The 16,371-nt window shown below is 45.8% G+C and overlaps 1 pseudogene; it reads left to right on the top strand.

The window, feature by feature from the left end:
* Window positions 1-1,311: 1,311 nt before the first annotated feature.
* LOC144486584 (uncharacterized) overlaps window positions 1,312-16,371 on the top strand; it is a 33,186-nt pseudogene continuing 18,126 nt past the window's right edge.

Genomic DNA, 16,371 nt, shown 5'->3' with positions numbered 1-16,371 from the left:
TCCTACTGTCTTCAGAGATCTATGAACATACGCACCAAGGTCCCTCTGATCCTCTGTACCTCCGAGGATCTGACTATTCATTGTGCATTCCGAGATGCCGCTTTTAAAAACTGCTTCAATTGAAGCTAAAGTGTAACCAAATGACTTCAACCAAGCACAGCATGTCAATACTACACTTGATCTTCGCCAAAAGGCCGAGAAGCGATACCTCCTGCTCTTAAGCGTGTCAAGTTCAGGAGTAACCTGCCCGCTAAGGCTATTGGGCACAGGATTCGTGTGATGCTGTATCCATCAAGGATTTAAAGCACAGATGTACATAAATTGGCAATAAATAGTAAAATAAACTGACAGAACAGAGGAGGAGGTTTGGTCTGAAGCTCATTGGCCAACCAACTTCCGCATTCAGACAATGGGGAGCTCTGATTGACTGGAGGACCAGACTCCTTGCGGTCCTCCAACTCTTCCCATTGGTCAAAACCTCAGTATCTTCGTCAGCGGGTGGGCACCTCCCCCGCACATGTGCAGCTTCCCTCTCCCTTGAACATGCGCAGTCCGGGCCGGCGGGAGGAGATCACCGAGCGGCTTCTCGCTCTGGCCGGAGCTGTCAGCCGGTTGCCTGGAAACCTTGGCTGGAGGAGGGGGGGGGGGGGAACATCGGGTGGGGACGGCCGGGCCTGCGCATTGGAACCGCAGTGACGTCACCGGAAAGCAGCGAGATTCCTATTGGCTGATTCAGGCAGGGCTCTATTGTGACGCCACAATGCGGAAGTTGGCCAATGAGCTTCAGATTAAACCTTCCGCCTCTGCAACATCTGGGAGGAAATCAATGTTTCCCCCTTTCCATTTCTTTTCTCATTCTGGGGGAAATTGGGGACTTGCAGCAACTGAAGGGTAAGGTCGTGAATCCAGTCTGTATATTCCACACATTTTTAGTCCAGTCATATGGGCATATATCTGTCTGGCCGCCTGCATTGAGATTTTCAGCTCTCTGTGTGCAGGACAGGAAGCCGTGAGCATGGATCTGTCAATCAGCCTCAATCAGCACCTTCAGGAGAATTGGGAGGGTGAATATTAGATACAGCAGAGTGAGAATGGAGGGAGAGTGTGTGGGATGGAGATTTACAGCTTTTGGGGAATGAGAGAGAAAGAATGTTCCATAGAAACTGGAATTGTCTGTTCTGATTTTCGATCCTGTACTGACACTGATGACTTGTGTCAACTTGTTTTACAGGATATTGAAAGAGGAATCACAGGCTAAAATCTCGAATGTCACGTCGAGATCTGGCAGAGTCATATTCCTTGGGACCTGAATATCATCGGCCATTGAATCTGGAAGATTTGAAAAGATTTCAAACATCAATCTGACTGAAAAAGCACCAACACACTTCCACATTCAAGTGAGAGTGTTCCAGTGCACTGACTGAAGAGCTTTAACCAGTTACACAGCCTGAATAAATATCACACCATTCACAGCGGGGAGACACTGTACACGTGTTGTGTGTGTGGATGAGGCTTCAGCTGATTGTCCACCCAAGGTAGAGGCAAGGACACCTGCATCATGGAGAAACCATGGAAATGTGCGGACTGTGGGAAGAGATACAGAGCCCCCTCTCTGCTTGATGCTCATCGGCGCAGCCACACTGGGGAGAGGCCATTCATCTGCCCTCAGTGTGGGAAGGGATTCAACCAGCTATCCAATCTATGGACACACCAGCGAATTCACACTGGGGAGAGGCCATTCATCTGCTCTCAGTGTGGGAAGGGATTCACTCGGTCATCTGACCTGCAGACACATCAGCGCGTTCACACTGGGGAGAGGCCATTCACCTGCTCTCAGTGTGGAAAGGGATTCACTGTGTCATCCGCCTTGCAGAGACACCAGCGAGTTCACACTGGGGAGAGGCCATTCACCTGCTCTCAGTGTGGGAAGAGATTCACTTGGTCATCCGACCTGCAGAGACACCAGCGAGTTCACACTGGGGAGAGGCCGTTCACCTGCTCTCAGTGTGGGAAGGGATTCACTCGGTCATCCGTCCTGCGGACACATCAGCGCATTGACAGCGGGGAGAGGCCGTTTACCTGCTCTCAGTGTGGGAAGGAATTCACTCAGTTATCCCACCTGCTGAGACATCAGTGAGGTTACACTGGGGAGAAACCGTTCACCTGTTGAGTGTATAAAAAGGGTTCAGAATTTCATCCCAGCTGCTGAGACACCAACAAGTTCACAGGGTTGGATTCTGCTGTTATTGTTTCCGCTCTCAATTACATCCAGGACTGCATTTTGTTCATTCTCACAGTTAGTCAATGGGGAAGGTGGGAGGGTTTTTTTCTGCTGGACTGGCCGGTCTCACAACTTTGCCTCCAATGGGCTGATGCTCTTTGTGTCTTGTTGCGAATACATGGTTTCAAATTTCTCAAGGATCACAGAGTGACAGGGTGTGAGGAAGTTCAGAGATATTTAGTCAGCATTTCTGTCTGAAACCCCCCAATGCTCATCCAATTTCCTTTGTAATTGGTTATTGTCTCCGTTTCCTCCACCCTCGTAGGCAGCGAGTTCCAGGTCATTACCATTCGCTGCATTAAAATATTCTTCCTCACATCCCCCCTACATCTCTGACCCAAAACTTTAACTCTGTGACCCCCTCTCCTTCTCCCATCAGCTAATGGGAACAGTTTTTCTTTGTCCACCTTATCTAAATCTGTCAGAATCTTGTCCTTTGCTGCAAGGAGAACAACCCCAGCCTGACATTGACAATAAAGAACAAACTAACAGAATATGTTCGTACCTGAAATCAAATGGGAATGTTTAAATTCTGTTTTAAAGATATTGTGAATATATTGTCCTGGACAATAAAGGAATTGGAATAACTCACCTTGGGTGTGGTTGAATGGAATATATCAATCTGGTATCCACCTACAGTCTAGGGAAAGTCTGGAATGTGTAGCTGGAAATCTTTCCCTAATATCACTGTGGATGTACTTACACAATGTGGAGATGCCGGCGTTGGACTGGGGTAAACACAGTAAGAAGTTTAACAACACCAGGTTAAAGTCCAACAGGTTTATTTGGTAGCAAAAGCCACACAAGCTTTCGGAGCCTTAAGCCCCTTCTTCAGGTGAGTGGGAATTCTGTTCACAAACAGGGCATAGAAAGACACAAACTCAATTTACAGAATAATGCTTGGAATGCGAATACTTACAACTAATCAAGGCTTTAAGATACAAACAATGTGAGTGGAGAGAGCATCAAGACAGGCGGCACGGTAGCACAGTGGTTAGCACTGCTGCTTCACAGCTCCAGGGACCTGGGTTCGATTCCCGGCTTGGGTCACTGTCTGTGTTGAGTTTGCACATTCTCCTCGTGTCTGCGTGGGTTTCCTCCGGGTGCTCCGGTTTCCTCCCACAGTCCAAAGATGTGCGGGTTAGGTTGATTGGCCATGCTAAAATTGCCCCTTAGTGTCCTGAGATGCATAGGTTAGAGGGATCAGCGGGTAAATATGTAGGGATATGGGGGTAGGGTCTGGGTGGGATTGTGGTCGGTGGGCCAGATGGCCTCTTTCTGCACTGTAGGGTTTGTAAGTTTCTAAAGAGATGTGTATTGGATACTTTCAGCTCTCTGTGTCCTGGACACAGCTGGAAATCTCCATGCAGGCGGCCAGACAGATATATGTCTATCTGACTGGACTAACAATGTGTGGAATGTACAGACTGGGGGAACAATGGGTGGGGGCGGGGCTCCCGGGTCCGCGCGCCTGAACCCGGAGACGTCACCGCGGAGCAGAGTGATTGCTATTGGCTGATTGAGGCAGGGCTCATTGTGCCGTCACAATGACTCAGAGGGGCGTTCCCAGCACACACTGTCCCATTGGCAGCAATATCACTGGTTACAGAAGCAGCACACTGCGGATTGGACACCAGCTCAGAGCGGCTGGCGGTCAAAGCCCCGCCCACCCTCATGTGGGCTCGGGTTCCGCCCCCTCATTGTCCACATGCGGGAGATTAACCAATGGCAACGCGTGGAGGACCGGATGGGCGCTGGTCCTCCAGCCAATCAGAGTCCGGGCCTGATGTCAATGGCTGCGCGGAGCTTGGTCCATTGTCTGTGAGTAAAGTGTTTGAATTCTGCGCTCCAGAGGACTGTGGAGCCTCAGTCATCAAATATTTTCAAGAGAGAGATTGGTAACTTTTGAGGCATTGAGCAACTTGGGGGATAGTTTGGGAAATAGTGGCCCTATGGAAATAGTGTGCGGTAGATCAGCCAATGCTCAATCAATGGTTGAAGCAGTTCGATGGGCTGAATGGCCAACTACAGCTCCAATTTGTTATGATTTCTGTGCTGGACAGGAAGTAGTGAGCATGGATCTGTCAATCAGCCTCAATCAGCACCTTCAGGAGAATTGGGAGGGTGAATATTAAATACAGCAGAGTGAGAATGGAGGGAGAGTGTGGGATGGAGATTTACAGCTTTTGCACAATGAGAGAGGAAAGAATGTTCCATAGAGACTAGAATGGTCTGTTCTGAATTTCTATTTCTATTTCTAACTCATTTTACAGGATATTGAAAGAGGAATTACAGGCTGAAATCTCAAATGTCACGTCTAGATCTGGCAGTCATATTCCTTGGGAGTGAAATATCATCGGCCTTTGAATCTGGAAGGGGAAATGTTTGTCCAGTCTGTCGATTTGAAAAAAAATTCAAGCATCAGTGTGACTGGAAAAGCACCAACACACGGCCACACTCGAGTGAGAGTGTTCCAGTGCACTGACTAAAGAGCTTTAACCAGTTACACAGCCTGAATAAATATCACACCATTCACAGTGAGGACAGACCGTACTGGTGTTGTGCCTGGACGAGGTTTCAACTGATTGTCCACCCAAGAGAGCGGCAAGGACACCTGCACCATGGAGAAACCATGGAAATGTGCGGATTGTGGGAAGAGATACAGCGCCCCATCTCAGCTGGACGCTCATCGGCGCAGTCACACTGGGGAGAGGCCGTTCATCTGCTCTCAGTGTGGGAAGGGATTCACTCTGTCATCCAGCCTGCAGACACACCAGCGAGTTCACACTGGAGAGAGGCCATTCGCCTGCTCTCAGTGTGGGAACAAATTCACTCAGTTATCCAGCCTGCAGACACACCAGCGAGTTCACACTGGGGAGAGGCCGTTCACCTGCTCTCAGTGTGGGAAAGGATTCAGTCAGTTGTCCAGCCTGCGGACACACCAGCGAGTTCACACTGGGATGAGGCCATTCACCTGCTCTCAGTGTGGGAAGGGTTTCACTCGGTTATCGAACATGTGGAGACACCAGCGAGTTCACACTGGGGAGAGGCCATTCACCTGCTCTCAGTGTGGGAAGGGTTTCACTCGGTTATCGAACATGTGGAGACACCAGCGAGTTCACACTGGGGAGAGGCCATTCACCTGCTCTCAGTGTGGGAAGGGATTCAGTCAGTTTTCCAGCCTGCAGACACACCAGCGGGTTCATGCTGGGGAGAGGCCGTTCACCTGCTCTCAGTGTGGGAAGGGATTCAGAGCTTCATCCAGCCTGCGGACACACCAGTGAGTTCACACTGGGGAGAGGCCGTTCACCTGCTCTCTGTGTGGGAAGGAATTCACTCGGTCCTCCAACCTGTGGAGACACCAGCGAGTTCACACCGGGGAGAGGCCCTTCACCTGCTCTCAGTGTGGGGAGGGATTCAGAGCTTCATCCAGCCTGCGGACACACCAGCGAGTTCACACTGGGGAGAGACCGTTCACCTGCTCTCAGTGTGGAAAGGGATTCACTCGGTCATCCAGCCTGCGGACACACCAGCGAGTTCACACTGGGGAGAGACCGTTCACCTGCTCTCAGTGTGGGAAGGCATTCATAACTTCATCCAGCCTGCGGACACACCAGCGAGTTCACACTGGGGAGAGACCATTCACCTGCTCTCAGTGTGGGAAGGGATTCACTCAGTCATCCCACCTGCGGAGGCACCAGCAAGTTCACACTGGGGAGTGGCCTTTCACCTACTCTGTGTGGGAAGCGGTTCAGTGATTCATCCAGCCAGCAGAAACACCAACAAGTTCACACCGGGTGGAAACCGTTCACCTGCTCTGTGTGTGGAAAGGGGTTCTCTCTGTTATTCTGCCTGCAGACACACCAGGGAGTTCACACTGGGGAGAGGCCGTTCAGCTGCTCTGTGTGTGAGAAGAGATTCAGTCTTTCATCTCAGCTGTTGGTACACCAGCGAGTTCACGAGTGGTTCCAGTGGTCGATTTTGCTGTTATTGTTTCTGCTTTCAATTATATTGGTCAATGGGGAGGGTCGGAGGGTTTCTTTCTGCTGGACTGACTGGTCTCACAACTTTGCCTCCAGTGGGCTGATGCTCTTGTCTTGTTGCGAATACCTGGTTTCAAATTTCACAAGGATCACAGAGTGACAAGGTGCTCGGAAGTTCAGAGATATTTAGTCAGCATTTCTGTTTGAAACCTCCCAAATGCCCATCCAATTTCCTTTGTAATTGTTTATTGTCTCCACTTCCTCCACCCTCGTCGGCAACGAGTTCCACGTCATTACCATTCACTGCATCAAAATATTACTCCTCACATGGGCAGCACGGTAGCACAGTGGTTTGCACTGCTGCTTCACAGCTCCAGGGACCTTCCCGGCTTGGGTCACTGTCTGTGTGGAGTTTGCACATTCTCCTTGTGTCTGCGTGGGTTTCCTCCGGGTGCTCTGGTTTCCTCCCACAGTCCAAAGATGTGCGGGTTAGTTTGATTGGGCATGCTAAAAATTGCCCCTTAGAGTCCTGAGATGCGTAGGTTAGAGGGATTAGCGGGTAAATGTGTAGGGATATGGGGGTAGGGCCTGGGTGGGATTGTGGTCGGTGCAGACCCGATGGGCCAAATGGCCTCTTTCTGCACTGTAGGGTTTCTCTGATTCTGTGATCCCACCCAAAACTTTAAATTTGCTTGTCATCCTTGTCCCATCAGCTAATAGGAACAGATTTTCTTTGTCCACCTTATCTAAACCTGTCAGAATCTTGTCCACCTCTATCAAATCTCCCCTCAACCTCCTTTGCTCCAAGGGGAACAACCCCAGCCTGATATTGACAATAAAGATCAATCCAACAGAATATGTTACTGTCTGAAATCAAATGGGAATGTTTAATTTCTGTTTGAAAGATATTGTGAATATATTGTCCTGGACAATAAAGGAATTGGAATAACTCACCTTGGGTGTGGTTGAATGGAATATATCAATCTGGAACCCACTTACATTCTAGTGAAAGTCTGGAATGTGTCGCTGGAAGTCTCTGCCTAACAGCACTTTGGGTCACCTATACCTCAGGCATTGTAGCAGTTCAAGAAGGCAGTGTTGGGGTTGACCATGGCCGATGCAGCTACATACAGCCACATATTCTGTTATAATTGAAGGACTGTAGTTTGAATGTGAGGCATTATAGGACTGGACTATGGAGTCACAGAGGTTTACACCATGGAAATAGGCCCATCAGCCCAACTTGTCCATGCTGCCTTTTTTTTAAAACCCCTTAGCTAATCCCAATTGCCTGCATTTGGCCCATATCCCTCTATACCCATCTTATCCATGTAACTATCTAAAAGCTTTTTAAAAGACAAAATTGTACCCGCCTCTACTGCTATCTCTGGCAGCTTGTTCCAGACACTCACCACCCTCTGTGTGAAAAAATTACCCCTTTCGACACTTTTGTATCTCTCCCCTCTCACCTTAAACCTATGCCTTCTAGTTTTAGACTCCCCTACTTTTGGGAAAAGATATTGACTATCTACCTTATTTATGCCCCTCATTATTTTATAGAGCTCTATAAGGTCACCCCTCAGCCTCCTGCGCTCCAGAGAAAAAAGTCTCAGTCTATCCAGCCTCTCCTTATAACTCAAACCATCCAGTCCCAGTTGCATCCTAGTAAATCTTTTCTGCACTATTTCTAGTTTAATAATACCCTTTCTATAATAGGATGACCAGAACTGCACACACTATTCCAAGTGTGGCCTTACCAATGTCTTGTACAACTTCAACAAGACATCCCAACTCCTGTATTCAATGTTCTGACCGATGAAACCAAGCATGTCGAATGCCTTCTTCAGCATTCTGTCCACCTGTGACTCCACTTTCAAGGAGCAATGAACATGTACCCCTCGATCTCTTTGTTCTGTTACTCCCCAATGCCCTACCATTAACTGAGTAAGTCCTGCCCTAGCTCAATCTACCAAAATGCATCACCTCGCGTTTGTCTAAATTAAACTCCATCTGCCATTCGTCAGCCCACTGGCCCGATTGATCAAGATCCTGTTGCAATCGGAGATAACTTTCTTCACTGTCCACTATGCCACCAATCTTGGTGTCATCTGCAAACTTTCTAACCATGACTCTGATATTCTCGTCCCAATCATTAATATAAATGACAAATAACAGTGGACCCAGTACTGATCCCTGAGGCACACTGCTGGTCACAGTCCTCCAGTTTGAAAAACAACCCTCTACAACCACCCTCTGGCTTCTGTCAAGAAGCCAATTTTGTATCCATTTAGATACCTCACCCTGGATCCCGTGAGATTTTAACCTTATGCAACAACCTACCATGCGGTCCTTTGTCAGAGATCTTGCTAAAGTTCATGTCGACAACATCAACTGCACTGCCCTCATCTATCTTCTTGGTTACCCCTTCAAAAAACTCAATCAAATTTGACCACAGCTCAGTTTCTGCAATCATGGACCATTAAAGCTGCTTCGCAGTGCCCTGACAGAGGACCTGGTGAGAATATTTCCTCATTGAGTTAGAATTAAACTTATTCCAGGACTGTCTGGTGTTCAGTGGCTGAGATACCCGAATCTGTGAAAAGGGGGTCTGACCAATCAACAAACAGTGGTAGGTAGTTGATTAAGAAGTTAAGAAGCGTTCTCAGGCATTGTTTAAATTATTTTACCATAAATTTGTGATGTGAACTGTGAGGGACTATGACCCGATAGTCACTGAAGTGACGGTATACTCCAAGTAGCACTGGACTGAAAAGCGAGAGTAGATTCTAATGAATGGCCAGTGAAAAATCAGAGCTCGAGTGATCAAGAATAATAATGTGATAAGGTGCGAAGGAATAAGATCTCCCCGTGTAAAAATCAAGTTGGGATGACATTTGTATCACATAGGAGTCAATGAATGGAATACATTGGGTATTGCACATCCCCTAGCCTGGCCTGATTGAACACATGAATGGGCTATTGAAACAATAAATCAAGCTTGACCACACACTCAAAGAGTGGCACAGGCCTTATATAATTTGAATAATAGGCCACAAAAAGGAGGGGTGGCACGGCGGCACAGTGGTTAGCACTGCAGCCTCACAGCACCAGGGACCTGAATTTGACTCCTGGCTTGTGTCACCGTCTGTGTGGAGTTTGCACATTCTCCCCGTGTCTGCGTGGGTTTCATCCAAGTGCACCGGTTTCCTTCCACACTCCAAAGATGTGGGTTAGATTGATTGGCCATGATAAATTGCCCTTTAGTGTCAGGGTGTTATAGGGTAAATAAGTATGGTTATGGGGGTAGGGCCTGGGTGGGATTGTGGTCGGTGCAGATTGGATGGGCCGAATGGCCTCCTTCTGCACTGTAGGGATTCTATGAAACCCCGTGAGTCAGATGATAAAACAACCTGTCCCTTCAATTCTTCCTCCAGACAGGGAATATGACACACCTGTATGTAAGGGTGGCAAGGTGTGGGGACATATCTCAAACCAAACCCCACAGAAAAGGGGAAATAATTGCTGCTGGACATGCTTGGCTTGTACCTCCTAAGCTGCGTTCACTCCCGATGCATGGGGGATGGAAGGCATCCAGTAAAACATGCACTCAAAACAAATGTACTTGTGCAGAAGGACAGAAATATTATTTGTATAACATCACTGTCCAGGCATCCGTGCTCAATGTGGCGGATTGTAGCCAATGGCCTTTTGTGATGGTATGTCCTCTACATAACTCCTCATACATGAAGCTTGTACCTTACAGCTGAGTCATGGCCAATGTCAATAGGAATTATCGCCAGTTAATGATACTATTATGCATGAAATTGGACAAGTTTGGTGGGGAAGCGATGGTCTCGTGATATTATCGCTAGATTACTAATTCAGAACTCAGCTAATGTTCTGGGGACCTGGGTTCAAATCCCACCACAGCAGATGGTGAAATTTAATGAAAAAGATCTGGAAATAAGAATCTACTGATGACCATGAAACCATTGTCGATTGTCAGAAAAAAACCCATCTGATTCACAATGTCCTTTCGGGAAGCAAATCTGCCGTCCTTAACTGGTCTGGCCCACATGTGACTCCACGAATAATTAAAAAAAACTATTACCAGCACTCACAATGTACATCTGAATGCCAGATAGCTTGAACCCCCTGTAAACCAATGTTGGAAAGCTGCATGGGACATATTTGATGTACTTACTAATAGAACATATTATTTGATATAGACACACCCACGGTATTGTGCATCTGCCTTCAATTGAACTTAATAAATTATGCAGGTTTATTGAACAAGATACACACGTTTCTGCACACCTAAGTTAAGACAGGCAACATCTTCTTAGGCAGAGTGTGGAAATGACCTGTGCTTAAGGCAAACTTCACCAAACATCGAATGAACTTAATTGCCTCAGTTTTCACCTTTGGTGGGATGTTTGTAATGTATGGTCACCCAAAGCATCCACTGTTTTTACTTTAATGTTACACCCTGTTGTCATACTGCGACTTTGTACCCTTTTGTTGTTCATTTTACTTGTCTTGTGGCACAGAGTGCGTGCATTGTTCACACAGGTCATTGCTGTGAAGGAACTTATACAGGTACAGATGGGATTGCTGCGTTGGCTGCTGAATCTCAGGGTGGAATGTATAGAAAGTAAAGAGTTAAGATATTCACCAGTCAACTCTGCATTTATTCATGCTGTGAGAACCGAAAGAAGCAGCTGCGCTACAGAAACAAGCTGACCTTCCAGTGCTGTGTTTGTCTATTGTTTCCCAAGCCTGGGAATTGACCAAATCTCCTGTCAGGTTGTTTGTGCCGCACTGTAAAACACGGGGGGCGGGGCTTCGACCCGGGTACGTTGGTCTTCACCTTGGACCGGGATCACGAACGTTGCCGGGACCTCTCGAGCTCCAGACCAGCTGTCGTTAGAAGGGTCTCCGACAGGCAGAAGGCAGTGAGACTCATTGTTTTAATTTCTCTTGTATTATTTACTCTTTTTGAATAAACCATTATAATAGTTTAGGGATTATAATTCTGGTCTGTCTCTTATTTAACATTCACGTGGATCATTGGTGGCACGGTGGCACAGCAGTTAGCTGCCTCACAGCGCCAGGGACCTGAGTTTGATTCCCAGCTTGGGTCACAGTCTAGGTTCTCCCCGTGTCTGCGTGGGTTTCCTCCGGGTGCTCCGGTTACCTCCCAAAGTCTAAAAGACGTGCTGGTTAGGTGCATTGGCACCTAACCTAACTGGGTCCAGTGCTAAATTCTCCCTCAGTGTACCCGAACAGGCACCAGAGTGTGGCGACTAGGAGATTTTCACAGTGTCTTCATTACAGTGCTCATGTAAACCTACTGTGACACTACCCAGAGGAAACCCATGCAGACATGGGGAGAATGTGCAAACTCCACACAATCACCCAAGGCTGCAATTGAACCCGGGTCCCTGGAGCTGTGAGACAGCAGTGCTAACCACTGTGCCAGCCCATGTTTGTGACCGGGTGGCCCTCGAGAGGGAGCATGTGGTGACGACCAACACAAGATCTTCCGTGGGCACTGCGGGGGCTGGAGTTCTTCATTTCTCACCAGAACCACATCATAGTTTTAAGTTTTTAACTTTTCATTCACGGTTTAGTTTTTGTCCCTTTAAAGGACTCCCCCCCGAACCCCCCCGCCATTCATTTAATTTGATTGTTTAATTTGATCCAAATTCTGATGTTAAAAAGAAGGGCAATTCATTATTGACCCCAAATAACAGAGAATATGGAACTTGGTCCATGGTGAGTGGTTGAGGTGAACAGCATGAATACATTGAAAGGAAAGTTAGATCCACACATGAGGGAAAAAGTAAGAGAAGGATATACTGATCGGGAGGAGATGCAGTGGGGTAGGTGGAGGCTGATGTGGACCAAATTATTGACAGACCAAAAGAGCTGACTGGCCCGGCCCTGTGCTGGAGACTCAATGGAACAGAGACTAATGTATTTATCTGAGAACTACCTGTAGTGATAGATACAGAATCTATCAATAAATTCAGGCCAGGCTTAAGGTTCATGGTGTTGTAATCTCAGTGAAAACAGTATGGAGCAGCCCCAGCATCTCGGTTACAATGAATACTCATCTCCTGAAAGTCCTTGTGTGGCCAGTGACAATGTGCGTCTGTGAAAGCTGGACCATCGAGACCAGTGGCACAGTGGTTATTGCCGTGGTTCCCCGTGGACGGCAAGAAGAATTCATCAATCAGAATAGAGAGTCTGAGTCTTGATCTTCCAGGCAGCAAGGCTTTATTAGCTAGTACATTTCAATAAAGCCGGGATTCCCAGGCAAATCCAAAAAACCAGTGCTCTGACAGTCCTTTTTATCCACATTTCGCTTCATATTTCATCATTCTTATCTTACAGTCAAGGTTTTTTTGTTGCAGACCCCAAGGCCACTTTTCGTTAGCCACCATGATTTACTAGACCTACGTTATCTGCCTTCTTTCTGTTTTTTCACTAATGAATGTGCTATGATATCACTGTGGTTACATCCTGCCTTCTTATCTGAAGTTTATTGTCTAATCTATGCCAAGTCTTTTTTCCCGTTGTCTGACTTTCTCACGTTTATTTAAGAAATTACTTTCAGCTTCTATGTTCATTTATGCGAGTATCCATGTGTATGTTTAATAAGATATGTGATATATATGAGAACTTCTTAAGTAGTGATTATCTCTTCTATGTTAATTATTATCTCCTACTTGTCCTAATAATTATTCCTTCCAATATATGTTGTCTTAATGATTATTCCTTACATATCCCCTCTTTGAGACATCATTGTCTCACTAAACTATTTCTTGATATATTTTCCCAATATATGTCTTAGTTATGTTTGGTTTCACGAAATGTGGAGGAGCTTAAGTGTAGGATCAATATCCCTTTTTGTTTATTAATAGCCTAATTGCGAACTGCTCCTCCAGATTTCCTTTACCTGATAGTTCATTAAAATACATTTTTGCATTAATACATTTCATACACTTTGTACTAACACATCTCTCCCTCCTTGATTTTGCTTGATCATTTAAGTATTCCCCTCTATGCGTATGGTATCTAGGGTCATATTATCTCCTCTTATTTTCAAACTATTGATAATGGTACATGCTGTCCATTGCCCTGTTAATTACACATCGACATAAGCATCCTGCTAACGCTATCCCTACTATTATAAGCAGCAGTAACATAAATGATTTAAAAATCCAATCAAACATCCAGGTGGGTTATAATCATGGAATTCGTGACCTATCTTTTGGAGTTGGTCTGCTTGTGCCTCGATATGCTTTGCAAGGTTAGTTATATTCTCAGATTTATCTGGTATGTAAGTACAGCATTCTTGTTAAATTATGGCACCTGTTCCTCCCTGCGAGGCCAATAGATAGTCCAAAGCCAGTCTATTTTGCAGGGCTACTGTGCCGACTGCCATCAGTTCTGCTGATACTTCTGTCAAGGCTTGCCCTGTTTATCGAGCTTCAGCTGCAGTGATATTAGCCAGTTGTTCCAGGGCTGTGGCCATCAGAATTAACTCGTTTGCCGTTCTTCCTGTCCCATGTAATGGAAAGGCCATCATAAAGAACCAGTCAGTCTTACTGATTGTTCGTTTTGCTCGCGAAGGGTAGCTTCGTAGGGAAGGCATGTGGTGCATATAGGGCACTACATATCCCAGATAACAGGAGCCTGTCCAGTTCGCAGGAAGCCAGGGATATGCCTTTGTACCGCATATAAAGTAAGTTCCATTGTAGGCCGTAAAGTTATCAGCCAACGTCATCCAAGGTTGTACAGCTTTTCCTTCCCACACGTTGCTTGATGTGATGTTGCATATTTCAGTCCAGTCTATTTTGAACATACCAGCTGTACTTAAATCTTTCACAGGTGGTTGCCATTCTACAGTTTGCTGACATTTACTTTCTCCAACTCTTGCTCCATCCACATTTTTCTTTAAACAGAAGGATCCTGGTCCATTTGATTTTAGGACCGTCGGTACAGGTGGGAACTGGGAATGGTCGTAGGTTGGTTGGTACCATGTAGCAAACCTGGTCATTCTATACCCAGCTGACTCCCACATTGTCATGTTTCCTCCTTCCCCTGTCTTATTTTGTCTCAATATCCATTCTATAGTTTCTGAAATCTGAAAGGGAGAGACTGGAGTGGTAGGCCTTCTTGGGAATGGCTTGGGACATGAGTGCAGACCCAACATTTGCTTATGTTCAATCTTTCTGCATACATATATGACATATATAGGTAAGTATTTATATGCGATCTGTCTTCTTCCTGTTCATTTTTACTCTTGCCACCCCCCATACTAAGTACTAGTATTATCCCCATACATCCTACCCCTACTTTTCCCATGCTATCACAAGGAGGGAGAGTACAATTTATCACAGTTTACACAATTCTTTTCCCGCGCTTAGTCGCCGCTACTACTATTTAGTTTATACAGTCTTTCAGCTTCAATTTCAGTGATTTCTCTTGTTTTGTCAGTTCAGTTGATAGCTCAGTTTCCTGGGTCGAATTCGATGAACCATGAACTTGAGCGGTAGAGTTTGTGTCAACAGTCCTTGTTCCTGAGGAAGGAAAATACTGATCACTGGTATACAAATCAAATTTCCATCTTCTTTTAACGCATTGAAACAGATCTTCCCCTCTTTTGCAGTCTTTAGTGCTACATTGCAAAACAAGGAGCGTCAGTCTCAATCAAAGTTATCATGAGTCTATTCGGTGGGGGTAATTCAACTTGACCCCATTCCTGGACTTCTTGTTCGGGGATTTGTTCATTCTCCATTCGCACTACCATTTGTCGCATCATTAGTCTGGTAATAAAAGATCTCAAAGCAGGCAGTAAACAACAAAAGATTAGTCCAATTATGATCATTACTACTACTATTATAACCCCTGCCTTTGCAAACCATGCTCCCCATTGTCCGAATACATTATCAAGCCAATTCCAAATATTATGGCCAATTCTTTTGGGCCCATCATAGCTTGTATTAAGGCTTTTATTTGACTTTCATGCTGTATTGGTCCCCCACTACTTTTCATAAAGCCTCTCTGTTTCCAGATTGATCCAAACAGATGACACACTCCATGTGCATAAGCCAAATCTGTATACACTTCTACTGCCTCCCCTTTTGCTAATTCACATGCTCTGGTTAGTGCCTTAAGTTCTGCTAGTTGGGCCGAACAGGGCTGTTCACATTTTTCTGCTTCTATAACTTCAAGTCCTCCTGGTCTTTGTTCAACTATGGCATAGCCTGCGTGGTTTCCCAAGTGATCCCTGTAACATGAGCCATCTACATACAGTGTCCTCTTCTCTTCTGTCACTAGTCCCTCTGCTCTTAAGTCTTCTCTCAGTTTCATAAATGTTTTTGCTTCTCTTAAGCATTCATGTTCTTCTCCTTCATGAGGTAATGGCATGTAATCAGCTGGATTTACTCTGTTGCACTTTATTATCGTGATATCTGGGAATGTGGTTAGCATTCGATAATGATGGATCCTAGCAGGTGTCAGCACAAATTTTCCTTGCTCAATCAATTCAGCTACTTTGTGGTGTACATGTATGTTTATTAAATATCCCATTGTGATGGTAGCTGCTTTTTCGTAAGCCCACCAAGCAGCTGCCAAACCCTGATAACATGGAGGGTACCCCAGGGCCACATCATCTAACTTGGTGCTATAATAAGCTATTGCTTGTTTCTTTCTTCCTTTACAGCTGTCCTGCATTAACACAGCAGTTGCGAATCCTGTTTCCCTGTTGCTAACAAAAAGGTCAAAGGGTTTATCATACGAAGGCAGCATCAGTGCTGGTGCTTGCACCATCTCTTGTTTCACGTTATCAAATGCTTCTGAGGCCTCTCTGTCCCATATCAAGATCGCTTTTAACTCCTCACATCCGGCCTCTTTCATTATTTTCCTTAACGCTTGTGTTTTTTCTGCATAGTTTTCTATCCATTCTGAACTAAATCCTGTCATTCCTAAGAATGTCATCATCTGTCTCACTGTCTGTGGTTTTGGGATTTTCAATACTGCTTCTATCTGCTGGTGAGCTATTCTTTTTTGTCCAACAGTTATTTCCCTTCCAAG

Source organism: Mustelus asterias, unplaced genomic scaffold, assembly GCF_964213995.1.
Source record: "Mustelus asterias unplaced genomic scaffold, sMusAst1.hap1.1 HAP1_SCAFFOLD_402, whole genome shotgun sequence".
Lineage (NCBI taxonomy): Eukaryota > Metazoa > Chordata > Chondrichthyes > Carcharhiniformes > Triakidae > Mustelus > Mustelus asterias.
The sequence above is the reverse complement of the archived record's forward strand: the minus strand, read 5'-3'. Positions and strand labels throughout refer to the sequence as shown.